The following is a 14072-nucleotide window of genomic DNA, read 5'->3' as shown; positions in this document are numbered from 1 at the left end:
AAAGGATCCCTCAATTGCTGAAAATAAACAAGTTCAATATCATGACCAAGGTCCCAATCAAGAACAGGTCCAAGACAATGGTAACCAAGAGAATCAAGATGATCATGTCTTGAATCAAGATGATCCTAGCAACCAAAGGAAATTCAAACACAAGCTCGAAGAGAAGCAAGATTTGAACATTTGTTTCAAAGCTTGAGTATGGGAAACAATGATGCTTCTACTTCAAAACAGAATAATGAAGAGGCTCATGAATTTCATGATGCAACAATTGATTTGATCATTGATGAACCCGATCTCAGTGACACAAATCTTGAATCTACTATATCTACTGATGTGATAGTTCAATCCTTTTATGTTGAAAGAAATCATCCACCTGAGAACATCATTGGAAACATCAATGAAAGAGTGCTTCTGAATCGGCAAACATTTGTTTGTACTCCTTCTTTCTATCCCAAATAGAACCCAAGAACATTGTTCAAGCACTGAAAGACAATAGTTGGGTAGAAGCTATGCAAGAGGAGTTGGCTCAATTCAGATATCTACAAGTGTGGGAACTTGTAAATAAGCCAAGAAACAGATATGCCATAGGAACCAAATGTGTTTTCAGGAACAAAAGGGATGAAAGGAGAATTGTGATTAAGAACAAAGCAAGACTTGTTGCATTAGGATGATTAGAAGAAGAAGGGATTGACTTTAAGGATACCTCTGGAACATATCTCAGATCTGATAGAGTATAAATAACTATAACGGATCTAGTTCTTGATGCTCTTATACGATTATGTATTAATGTTATCTATTAGAGTTGTTTGTATATACATATGTGTATGTATAATATTAAGATGAAGACTGAGATAGCAATTTGGCAGAGGTTCTATAATCTTAACTCAAAGCTTAAATTAAACAGTGTATGAAACACTATATATAGAAGACGGCTCTAGTTCGTTAACATTCCATAACGAACTAGACACCGACTTTCTTACAATACATTTAAACGAAATAACTTAACGAATTACCCCCTGATTCATTAAACATCCTTAATGAATCAGGAGGGAACATAACTTAAGTCTAGTTCGTTAAACATCCTTAATGAACTAGATGACTTTCTTAACGAACTACTTTAATAACTTAATAATTATTACATAAAATAAAAGATAAATATATTAACGATAAATACAAAGACTCAAGACGCAAAACCGTGTACTAACAAACACCCCCTCATCTTGAGCTCTTTGTCTTTAAATTACTTGAAGCGTCTTGTCTGCCAATCTCTGCAGCTGTGAATACCATGCTCATACACCCTAACAACGCGTTGAAATTGCATTGCTAGATCATAGTCTTCACGACCCTCTATCAATATCTTATTCTTGAACAGCACGTCATTGTCGGTCTCAGTTAGATTCACAAGCCACATCGGATTGATGATATTTATCAGCTCGGTCTTTAAACCTTTACCCAGCACAATAACGACCTCGCTAGTCTTGTTGTCGTAGTACCAGTTGTTGAAGGATAAATACACGTGTTGGTTCAAAGTCTTCACCGGCACTCGCTTCATGGTCTTTGGCGGCTTTACCTTAAGAACCAACTTTCTCCAACCTGTTTTTGGATCGATCTCATCGATACGCTTGCGGATTGGAATTTGTGGCTTAAAAAATTTAAAACTGTTGTTCACCTTGAGCAGCAAGTGTTGGTGAAACCAACTTGCTTGGTGGTTCCCACCACGATTAATGAACGGACGATACGCAAGAGTACGTACATCCCATCTTGGCAGTGAGAGGACGTCAAACATCTTTTCATAGTACTGAATGCCCTTCTCCTATTTGATAATACATACATTTAATTCTGAATCAAAGAGCCAAAAATAATATCACATTAAACATTAGACACGGCCTTGAAATATGTCATATGATTTTCTTTGGCACGTGCAATGGCTTCTACCTTCAATTCATGATCAACGTATCGATGTGCATCAATAATCTTACGAGCCCTCTTGTCTCGGTGAGCAAACCAACTCTGAATATCAGCAACAGAAGGATCAGGATTCGAATCAAATCTCATATCAAAGAAGTTCTTTCCCTTGGAAGTTTTCTCCAAAAGATCTTCTACTACTTTGACCGGTACTTCAGTAAATATTGAAGCACCCTGATCAACATTGGTGTGTTGAAACAGATCATGGTATTCCTCAGCAGTCATGTCTTCGATCTCAACTAAATCTTCATCCTCATAAATAAACTCCGTATTCATCTCAACAGTCGGGTCATTTAAGATCTCTTCATCATTCATAACTTCAACATCCTCCTCAGCCTCTAACACGGTTAATTCTTCATCATTCAGACCAAGCAGAATAGCAATCTGCTCTCGTGTTAGTGACCTTTCAACAAACTGTCCAACCTCAATCTCATTCGCATTCACCATGCATCTAACCATCCCTTTATCATCAACAAAAATGACTGTATCGGCCTCAATCATCTCAATTGGTTTAGCAGCCGTATAATCATGATAAGTAATAATATGCTTCCCTGAATCGTCAGCAGCACTTGTACCCGCACCAGAGGACGAGTCGTGAGCTTGTTGCAGCTCATTTCCTCCATCACCCGAAGCATCTGGATCTTCTTCATCGTTCTTAAGCTTCTTAAGTTCATCATCCTTACATGTAAGTTGCAGAATAATTTCCTCTTGCTCTTTTATATTCACCCCCTGAGACTCAACAATCTCATGAAGGGTCTTTGTTTCCTTTTGACAGAAGGATACATAACTTAGCAGCTTCTTTTGGTTTTCCAGCATGCGTTCTTGATTCATTCGATCAGTGGACATTTGATTTTCATACAAATGAAGTAGACTCAACACCATACCCATTTGCTGATCATGAGTCATAGCATGGAATAAAGTAGGGACAAGTTGAACAGGACCTTGAGGTCGGTTAAGCCTCAAAAATGAAAAGTCCATAGGTGGTGGAGGCATCATCATCGGTGTAGGAGAAACCACCAACCTAGCAGTTGAAGGCCTTGGTATTGTAGATAAAACTGAATGAGGAATCATACCAAGCCTTGGATCCGTCGTAAGTGTGGTCGTCAATGTAAACTCCGGGGTGCTAGTAGTAAGCGGCACCACCGGTCGTTGAGGAATAGACGGCCTTGGAGGTTGAACTCCAAATGAAATGCCATCTCCAACTGACACTCGAAGCTTAGATGATCCTTCTTTCACCAACCCTTTCCCTTTCCGTTTGTGATGAACAGCTATAGCACCAGCTAAAACTGCTTCAACCTCAGTAGGTCGCAAAATAGGAACATTACCAGCACCAGCAATACCACCATCATGACCACCATCACCACCATTACCACCATCATCATCATTACCCTCGTTCCCACCTTCTCCTTCTTCACGCTCGGAATCCGAATCATCGTGGATCCAACGATCATTGTCAGGACATACATAATCTGGGTTCACCATATGACCAATCAAACGTTTGGTCCGGGGTGTCTCTTTCCGATAGATCTTCATCCATCATACAGTATAAGAAGACATATGTTCCAATGATAACACATCATCCACCAATGTTTGATCAATAACATGATTATGAATCAAATATTCAATAATCAAATAAAGGAATCGAGGATACATTAAAAACTTCTTTCGTTGAACCGTCTGAAGGCATTGTTCCTTAAGATGATAAAAGATCATTTCTGAGAAGTTGAAAGGCTTGTTCAGGATCAACGCGAAAAATGCCGATTGTAGCATAATCCGGCATTCATCGAAGCCACCTTTTCGTCCTCCTAAGCAATGGATTAGTACATGCAATAAATACTTGTACGTTAGGCATAATCCATTCTTGTTATACATGGATGCTTCAATGTCACCACCATAGAATACTCTTCGAAACAAACCCTTGATCAAACTTTTATCAAACTCGCACGGATGATCAATAGGATCTCCAAACCGACACACGTCGGATCACATCGGTATCAACAATAATAGGCGTTTGGTTGATTGTAGCTTCAATATGGTTTTCAACTTCAACATACTTGGCCGTGTTCCAGAATTGACGTATAATACATAGATAAACTTTCGGCCGAGCAGTCACAGCAAAGTGTATACTCGAACGTCTAATAAACGTTAGTAGATCCCCAAATACATCTTCATCATCAAAATTCGTACTGACAAAAGCACAGATGATATGCTTTTTTCGTATGGAAGCATTGGTAACTCTTGTTGTTGTTGTTGTTGTTGCTGTTGTTGTTGATCAGCAACCGGGGGATCTTGTTCCAAGTTATCGGCCATTTTACTATGAAAATAAACCAAGAATTAGTGATAAATAATAATAATAATAATAATAATAATAATAATAATAATAATAGAACGCATAAAATTAATATTTCTTTAAATAATATTTGTAAATCTTAAATAAATTTAAAATTAAAATTCATTTAATTAAAGTGTCATTCGTTAAGCAGATTGATTCGTTATATTGACTGTTGAGTTGTTATAACGAAACATCTGCTTCGCTATCAGGTAAATAGATAACAAATGAGGACTAGCAAATTACTCTGAAACGTTAACGAACTAATGTATAGTTCGTTATAAATAACAAGTATTAATCTGACTCGTTATAAATATTGATTCGTTGTCCTAATTCGTATGAATTACATAACGAATTGGACACGAATTAGTTCCAATTCATTAAGCATAACGAATGGCCAATCAGGCTTAATATTTGACTCAATTGGTCAAGGTCAAAATTACCAAGAACAAGAGAAGTCAAACGTGTAATCAGAAATTGATACGACTCTAATCAACAACATAACGCCAAATCAATGATCACAAAGGATCTCGGAATCACGTTACGATTACAATGGCATCAATATGATGGTTCCAAATAAGGTATAAAGCCAGTAAATTAGGGTTTATGAAAACCTATCAAAACCCGGTTAAAGAATCACAAAATTAACCTATCAAACCAGTGTCAAAATTGACGAAAATCACGAAGGTATGATCGTCTATACCTTAGGATCACAAAAATATAAGCAAAACATTGAAATTCGAAGGTCGAAGATTCTTGAAAATTTGAGCAGAGTAAAGTATTCAAGGAAGAAGAAAATGAATAGTGTGAAACGAATCGTTTCACGAATCCCTATATATATCTGACACTGCACAGTTCTCAATGTAACGAATCGTCTGAATCGTTTGAATTTGGAAATAACGAATCAGTCGATTCGTTATCATAAGTTAACATGTGGCTTTAACGAATTAGAGTGTGATTCATTAGAAAAACTTAACGAACTAAAAGTCATTCGTTACAGAGTGCGGAAGCGAAATAAGGTTAACGAATTAAAATTCAATTCGCTATAAATGGCTTTAAGTCGTTATTTTAACAAATCAAAGGAAACGAATTATATATTATTTAATTTTAACTTAAATCAATAAATGAATTAAATCAATTAAATTTAAATATGAATTAAAATAAAAACCAATTAACTTAAATAACAATCACCGAAGAATCGTTTCTCGATGATCGATTACCTTAACGCGTTTTCCTTTTAAAAACACTTAACGTAAAAGAATTAAATATTATATAAACTTGAAAAGTAAAATCTTTTTGATATTTTGAGATTTTTGACGTAAAAATAATATTTACAAAAGAAATATTCGAAAAGAAAAACATAGAATGGAAACTATTTTTGTGTTTTTGTATGGTTTTTCAAAAGCAGTACATATTTTTGGATTTTTGGTGAGTTTGAGCAGAGAATCATATTGACCAGATTGCCCTTCCATCACAGTTTTATATTTCAGCGATATTATGACTGGCGTTAAGTCGGTCATTGGTATTGTTGTCCACCTAAATCTAAAACAAACCTTCAAGTGTTTTTGTGATATGATTAATGGTTCAATTAAAGCACAGAATATCAGAAACTATCAGCCTCTAATCTCGGTTCAAGCTTAATTTGATTTTTACCAAATCACCCCAACTTGACTTAAACCATTATATTGTTTATCAAAATTTGAATTTAATAAAGATTTATGAGCAATGCATTGAGTTTCATTTACCATGAGTGAGTATGCACGAGTCCATCTGTCGGCTTACATACATTATATCCCCTGGGGTCCGTTTCTTAATGGTATTGAGACGCGCGCAAGGGAGGAACAATGTATGACTAACAGCGGATTTTGATCAAGTCATTAATTTGAATTGTACGAGGTACAACAGTGATCAAGTTTAATGACTTTGGGTTTGCTCTAAAAACGAATGAAATATTCATGCATATGAATACCCAGATAATTAAGCCGCATAAAGACTCACAGTGTCCAGAAATTCAACGCTTGTTATTTGCTTTATTTTATTTTTGGGTGATCAGGCAAGTATAAGGCTTGAGTATGACAGGTTATTACATTTCTGTCATTCTCACCGAGATTTTTGTTAGAGACTAACACCTCTTTCAATTTGGCATTTCTTTATGTTTATATCACATACTTTACTCTAATAGTTTGTTTAAGATCTACCAATGCACCAATGAATTAAGCACTCGGTCTTTTAAGCTTATTTCTTACTGGATATGGGGTCAAAACAATCAGTGTACTATCATTTTCTCTTTTTGCTTCAAAAACTCAAAATTTGTTAGGAGCATAAAACAAAATAAATTTAATCGCCCCAGTTACGTTAAGTCTATAAATAAATGGCTAACCTATCAATTCACAAGAGAATAATAGGACCAAAACATGTAAGCATGCTTCACAAACTTAGAAAACCGACATAATTTTCAGCGAGAAAATTAAGTAAAAAATGCATAAAGAACGCCCCAACTACTTTCCATTATCAGGTGAATGGATATCCCGAACATTTACAAGCAAATATCAGGACCAAACATATACAAGTACATGTCCTTCAAGTTTGAGTAATTGACATACTTTTTAGCGAACGTATGCAAAAATCATTTTGGTTTTTCTCTATACATACTTAAAACATAATCTTTTTGTCTTTTCGATTTTCTTATAAACATAAAAACCTCACAATCTTTTTGGATTTTCGGATTTTTCTGTACAAACAGAAAATACAATCTTTTTGTGTTTTTCAAAGTTTTATAATGTTTTTTGGATTTTCAAAATATTTTAAAGAAAAACAATTAAAAATATGAAAACACAATATTTTTGGAATTTTAAAATTTTCAAATTTTTTTGGATTTTCAAACTATTTTAAAGAAAAACATTAAAAAATATGTAAACACAATATATTCGGAATTTTAAAATTTTCAACTGTTTTTGGATTTTAAATTTTTAATGTTTTTGGGTTTTATCTATACAAACAAAAAGCACAATATTTTTGTATTTTCTATTTTCACCCCCTAAAAATCCAAAATCAAAATAAATGTTAAAAATAAAAATAAACGGAAAAGAAAGATAGTTATCCTTGTTTCAAGATATCAGCAAGGGTCTTCAATCCATTTAAACCAAACAAAAACTGAAAACGAGTTTTGTCAAAGGCTTTGGTAAATAGATCGGCTTTCTGAAAATCAGTATGTACTTTCTCAAGGTCGATTAATTTCTTTTCAAAGCAATCCCGTACGAAATGATATCGAATTTCGATATGTACGGGATTCTTTGTTGTACTTATGGCGGCAGAGTTATCAATCAAAATAGGAGTAGTACGAAACTTCAAATCGTAGTCGCGCAAATGTTGTTGAATCCAAAAAACCTGGGAACAGGAACTCGAGGCTGCAACATATTCTGCTTCAGCAGTTGAAGTAGAGACCGTCGTCAATGACATGAAACAAGCCGGCTTCCTAAGAATTGACACCCTGCCGTGGTTGATTTGTAGTTGATCTTGCAACCTCCGTAGTCCGAGTCTGAAAAGGCAGTAAGCTCAAAGTTATCGTCCTTGGGGTACCATAACCCGATGTCTGGAATTCCCCTCAGATACTGAAGAATTCGCTTGACTGCAGCTAGATGAGTCACTCGTGGACTTGCTTGAAACCTCGGACAAAGACAAACAACAAACATAATGTCAGGGCAAGAAGCCGTTAGATACATTAAAGATCCGATCATAGCACGATAGAGGGTAGGATCAACGGTATCCTCCAATTCATCTGGTGATAAATTGTGACCCACGGGGAGAGGAGTTGAAGGGATTTTTCCGGCAGATATCTTGAATCGGCTCAAGACATCGTTCACATATTTGGTCTGGTGAATAACTTAGCAGACTAGTGAACTTGCAACCCTAAAAAGAAATTCATCTCTCCCATCGAGCTCATTTCGAACTTCGTTTGCATTGACTTCTCGAACTCCTTACATAACGTGTCGTTTGTAGACCCAAAAATAATACCGTAGACATAAATCTGAACTCGGAGAATATCATCACCAACAGTCTTATGAAATAAAGTGCAGTCGACAGTCCCTCGCTTGAAGCCGTTATCAGTCAGATGGTCGGCGAGCGTGCCATACCAAGCTCTCGGGACTTGATGTAGACCATACAGGGCCTTGTTTAATCGGTAAACTCGGTCTGGATAATCAGGATCTTCAAATCCAGGAGGTTGTAAAACGAACACTTCCTTGTGTAGTTCACCATGGAGAAAAGCACTTTTAACATCTATTTGATAGACCTTGATATTCTTATAAGCAGCATACGCCAGAAAGATTCGAATAGATTCCAATCTTGCAACCGGAGCATACACTTCAGTGTAGTCAATACCCTCTTGCTGATGAAAACCTTGCACCACTAATCGTGCCTTGTTCCGTACGATCACCCCTCGATCGTCTTTCTTAAATTTAAATACCCACTTAGTCGGAATAGCTTTCTTGACTCTAGTGGGTTTGTCGATTAAATCCCAAACACCCAAACGTGCAAATTGCTGTAATTCTTCTTGCATGGCTTCTACCTAAGAAGGATCTTGAAGTGTCATGTGAGGCGTCGTTGGTTCAACTTGGGATAGAAAGCAAGTGAATTTACCAATATTTACAATTCCAGAAGAATGTAAATCTGCATAAGCACACAATATGTTATTTTCACTTGATGAATCAACTTGATGATGTGTTTGAACGCCCACATCAATTTCTCCAATGATGTTTTCCTGTGGATGATAATTATGAATCCGAAGAGTTCGATTCTCAAGAACAATAACATTATCAAATAAATTAGTGTAATGTTCACCAAGTTCATGAGATGAAACATCACTGTCAAGTTCAATAACTAGATCATCAACTTGATTTTCATCAGAAGAAGTAAACACATTATCAAAAGCAGCTGGAGATGCATCACATAGATCTTCAGTTGGAGCAACAGGTGGAGCTTCATCATCATTAGAACTTGAAAATCTTGGAATGGCCAAATAATCTTCAAAGTATGCTTGAACCTGGTCTTCATCTAAGTTCTCAGTTGATGGAGTAAATGTATTAAATACGCCATCATAATCAAACATCCAGTCGGGACCTTTCCCTTGAGGAGGTGTGGTGTACTTTTGACAGTCCACATGATACCATTCCTCAACACAACTAGAAGTGACATTAAATACCCTTTTCTTTGGAGACGCATACACCAAGAAATATCCTTCAATGGCTTTTTCTTAAAACTTACTCGCATCCTTCTTCAGCATCGTACAAGGACACCCAAATGGTTCCAAATACTTTAAGTTAGGCTTTCTATTATTTAAAAGCTCGTAACTTGTCTTCTTGAGTCGTTTAACAGTTAGCACCCGATTAAGCGTATAACAAGCTGTATTCACCGCCTCATTCCAGAAATGGACAGGAAGCTTAAAATCAGCAAGCATAGTTCTTGCGGCTTCAATCAAAGTTCTATTCTTCCTTTCAGCAACACCGTTCTATTGTGGCACATAAGGTGCACTTTATTCTCGGTGAATTCCTTTTTGAATGCAAAAGAAATCCAATACAGTGTTCTTAAATTCAGTACAATGTCACTTCGAATTCTCATCACCTTTTGTTTGTATAGTGATTCCATCTTAGTGATTAGGTTTTGTACCAGAACAGGTGTTTGATCTTTTGAACTCATAAATAGGACCCATGAGTATCTTGAATAATCATCGGTAACTACAAGACAATACCAATCTCCAGAGATACTCGCATGATTCACAGGACCAAAAAGATCCATATGAAGTCGTTCAAGAGGAGTATCAAGGGAATTCAATAACTTAGATGGGTGTGACTTTTTCTTCCGCTTGCTCTTCTTGCACGCAACGCAGTGATCAGATAACTTAAAGTTCTTCAACGAAACACCCTCAACTAAGTCATTCGCCATTAAATAATTCATCTTTCGAACATGTATGTGACCCATTCTACGATGCCATTGAATAGAGTCATTCTCGGTTGCTTTTGAGACAAAACATGTTTCGATAGACGTTGATACTTTAGAACTCATATTTTAGATATAAATATCACTTGATCGAGGTGATCGCATGACAACCATGTCCTCGGGAATCAAATATCCCGGTTTCAAAATCAGACACTCTTTATCAGTAAATACCATGGTGTACTTCTTGTCACATATTTGCGACACACTCAATAAATTATGGTCCACCTTGTCACAGTAATTGACCTTTTCAAATGTAATGTGACCATTTGAAACTTCACCCTCTTGTGTTATCATGCCCCCAGAAATCCCAGAAAACGCCACATAACCCCCTTGAATATTTCTCACATTTGTTAAGAGGTCGAGATTTCCAATGATATGACGAGAACAACCACTATCCATTATCCAGCTTTCACTAGACACGGTCTTGGATGTACCCTACACACATAGTAAAAGTGATTAGTTCAAAAAGGAAGCCCAGTCCTCAGTCTTGGGCACCTTTTGAGTTTCTCTTGGAACATTAACTTGAACTGAATTCAACTGTTGTTCAGCAACTTGAGAATAAGTTACCGGCTTCTTAGACTTTCGTCTTAGATAAGCAGCTTGAACGACATTTGAGTTCACATTCTTGCATATAGGCTCAGTTGGCACAAACTTTGGTTTCACCTGACCATGTGTTTCATTTACATGAATTACCTTACGGGGATTCACGTTTGAAAACATGATGTGAGTATCATCATCACACGACACAGGTCGTTTCAGAATCTCCTTCATCAAAGGAACTGGTTTTGGATGGTCCTTGGCAAATGGATGAAGATTCTAGGATTTCTGCTGACTACAGTTTCTCACCACATGACCTTGTTGTCCACACAAAAAGCAACTTCGCATGTCCACACGATCATGTTGAGGTTTGGCAAAAACAGATGCAACAGAAGGTTGTTGATTCACATTTTTAGTTAAACTCTTGGCCAAATCATCTGACGATATAGACTTCTTTTTTAGATAAAAGTCAAGATTAGAGCAGTTTGAAAAACTTTGCAATGTATCGGTTCCAGTGGATTTCACAAGCTGGACTTTCTTAGCATTTTTTAATACTTTTTTAGCTTTAACCAATGGGTCTGATGAGTTTGATGTTTTGGCACAATTATATTGACGTTCAAGGGCTTGTAGCTTGTCAGTTTCATTGTAAAAGACACATTCGATCAGTTTTGGTTTGATAATACTAATCGGAATGTCTTTTTCAGTGAACATTGTGTTCATTCCGTTTAACTTAAAAACACGAGCAGATGATGGCTTAGAAGCAGTAGGATTGATGAAACGCATCAAGTCCACATCAAAAATTTTAGGATTTTCTGGTTTCTTGGCCTTCACAGGTTTAGCCTTAACTTGGTTTTCTTTTCTCACATGAGTTATGTGTGAACCATACACAGCTTCCTCAAATTCATGAGGTTCACAAAGAATGTGATTAGAACTTGGAATGTTCTCGTTTTTGTGTACAACCTCAGGTTCAAACACATCCTCAATAATCACTTTGTCAACATTTTCAACAAAGACTTTGTTGCTTTCTACATGAGGTTTTTGAGTTGCAGGTTGGGCTTTAACAGTTTCAGGTTTAACTGGTTTAGATTTTTCAGAAATCACAGGTTCTTTCACAGTCACATCTTCTTCTCTTTTAGCAAAAGGATTTACTTTATAATCATTGTGAAAAGGTGGTGGAGTTTCAACAAAACCTATACCTTTCTTTGAATCTTTTTGCTTACCAGATACTTCGATTATTTCGTTTAGCAAAATGGAAGAATTTATGAATTTTACCAACTTGTTCTTTAACTCAAGAACCTCATTCTCAAGCTCGGTTATCTTTGAACGATGTTTCAGAATTTCTAGACACTTTTGATCATTAATTGTCATTTTCACAGATAACTCAGCCTTGAGATTATGGTTACTTGTCGACAAAGCTTCAATCTTCTCTCGAGATCTCATTTGAGATTCAAGAGATTGTCGATAAGTATCCTTTAATGAAGCAATTTCTCTCACTAAATTATCAATATGATTCTTTAAAGACTCAAATTTAGGTTTGTTAGCCTCACATTCAACACAAGTTTCTTTAACAGACAAACTAGCAGAGATAGAGTGACTAACCTCATTGATTTTAGCCATGCAAGCAAACGTGGTTGGAATATTAACACATGAATCATCAGAGTCCGATTCAGTGTCATTATCAGATGATAACTCATTTCCACTTGCATCTTGAAATACATCATTTGTCTTGAACATGACCAAATTGGCTTGATTGTCATTACACAGTAATCGTTGTGACCAATCAGTCCCATCAGCTAACATTGCTTGTGACCCTGAAGTAGACGGTTTCTTTTCAGCATCATTACCTCGTGGTGTAGAAGAACTTTGGTTTTGACCACGAGGACCAGTATACTCTTTTTTTGGCTTATCACATTCTTTTGCAAAATGCCCAAATTCCTGGCATTTATAACATTTGAATTTCAGTTTATCAAATCCCAACTTCTTGTTTAAAGTAGGAAGATCTTTGCTAGTCCTTTGCATAAACCTTTTAACTTTACGGACAATCATTGCCATATTCCACTTCAAGTCCATAATCTCCAAGTCATCCGGATCATCTGATCATAGTCTTCATTAGTCAAATCAATTGTGGCTATCTTACTACTCACCAAATTCTCATGGGAAGACATGAAGGCTGTCAGAAAAGCAAAGTTTTGTTCAGCTTCCTTCATGTTTACAGTAGGTGGTGAAGAGAATTGATTTGTAGTGGATGAATTTCCAGATCCACCAGAAGCACCAGGTGATCCAGAATTACCAACAGTGTAGAAACATGCTCTTGTATCACTATATATGGTTGTTGCATTCTCACTTGCAATTTGTGTAAGAAATGCAGTGATTGGTGAAATGGTTGAACTTAAAGGCATGCTGCCACCGTAAAAAGCAGGATCTTGACTCTCCTTGGAAGACTTTTGACATTTGAGATCGTACTCTCTTGCTTCAATCTTTTGCATGAATTCGGATGCAGTCAAGTCTTCATTTTTGAAGTAATTGTTCTCTTTCAGAACCATCAAAAACGTAGAATAAGAACTCGGTAGTGCACTCTTGATAGTATCAATCTTATCAACTTTAGAGGTTTCCAAATTCATTTTATCCATCTCAGCTATCAAATGATTGAACCTTGTCGTCATCTCCTCAACAGTCTCACCCTTCAATAAATTAGAGTTTCTAAATCGAAACATTAGCATGACTTTCTTGCATTCAGCATTGTTACCCATACTCCTCATACGAATATGTTGAAATAAATTTTTATGCTACCCACTTGGTGAAAGATGTTTTCGGGTAAAGCCATTGTAAGAGTTGAGTAGGCTTTTGTCTCAATCTCCAATGCTTTCTTTTCTTCTTGTGAGTATTGAGAGATAGCTTTAGGTGTGTAACCGATAGTCTCATCTCCAATCATAGGAACAGTGTAAACCTCATCAAAGCAATATGAGCAGTCAGGGTGAACAGAACCCAAATGAGCACGAAAACGGGGTTCCCATTTAGCAAAATCGCTAAATTTCATTAACCGTGGACATTTTGAATGTGAACCTATCTCGGTATCTACTTGCAACATTTTTTGCATTAACATATTTTGAGACGCCAAAGCATACATACCAGCCATGTTGAAAAACGACAAGACAATCAAATTCAAGGGTTTAATTTGAAAATATAGTTAACGAACTGTGAATAGTAGTTAACAAATTACACTTCACGAATTAAAAGTTGTCCAGGT

Source organism: Bidens hawaiensis, unplaced genomic scaffold (genome assembly GCF_021521415.1).
Source record: "Bidens hawaiensis isolate Kalapana, Puna unplaced genomic scaffold, B.hawaiensis_p1.1 tig00014336_1, whole genome shotgun sequence".
NCBI lineage: Eukaryota > Viridiplantae > Streptophyta > Magnoliopsida > Asterales > Asteraceae > Bidens > Bidens hawaiensis.
The sequence above is the reverse complement of the archived record's forward strand: the minus strand, read 5'-3'. Positions refer to the sequence as shown.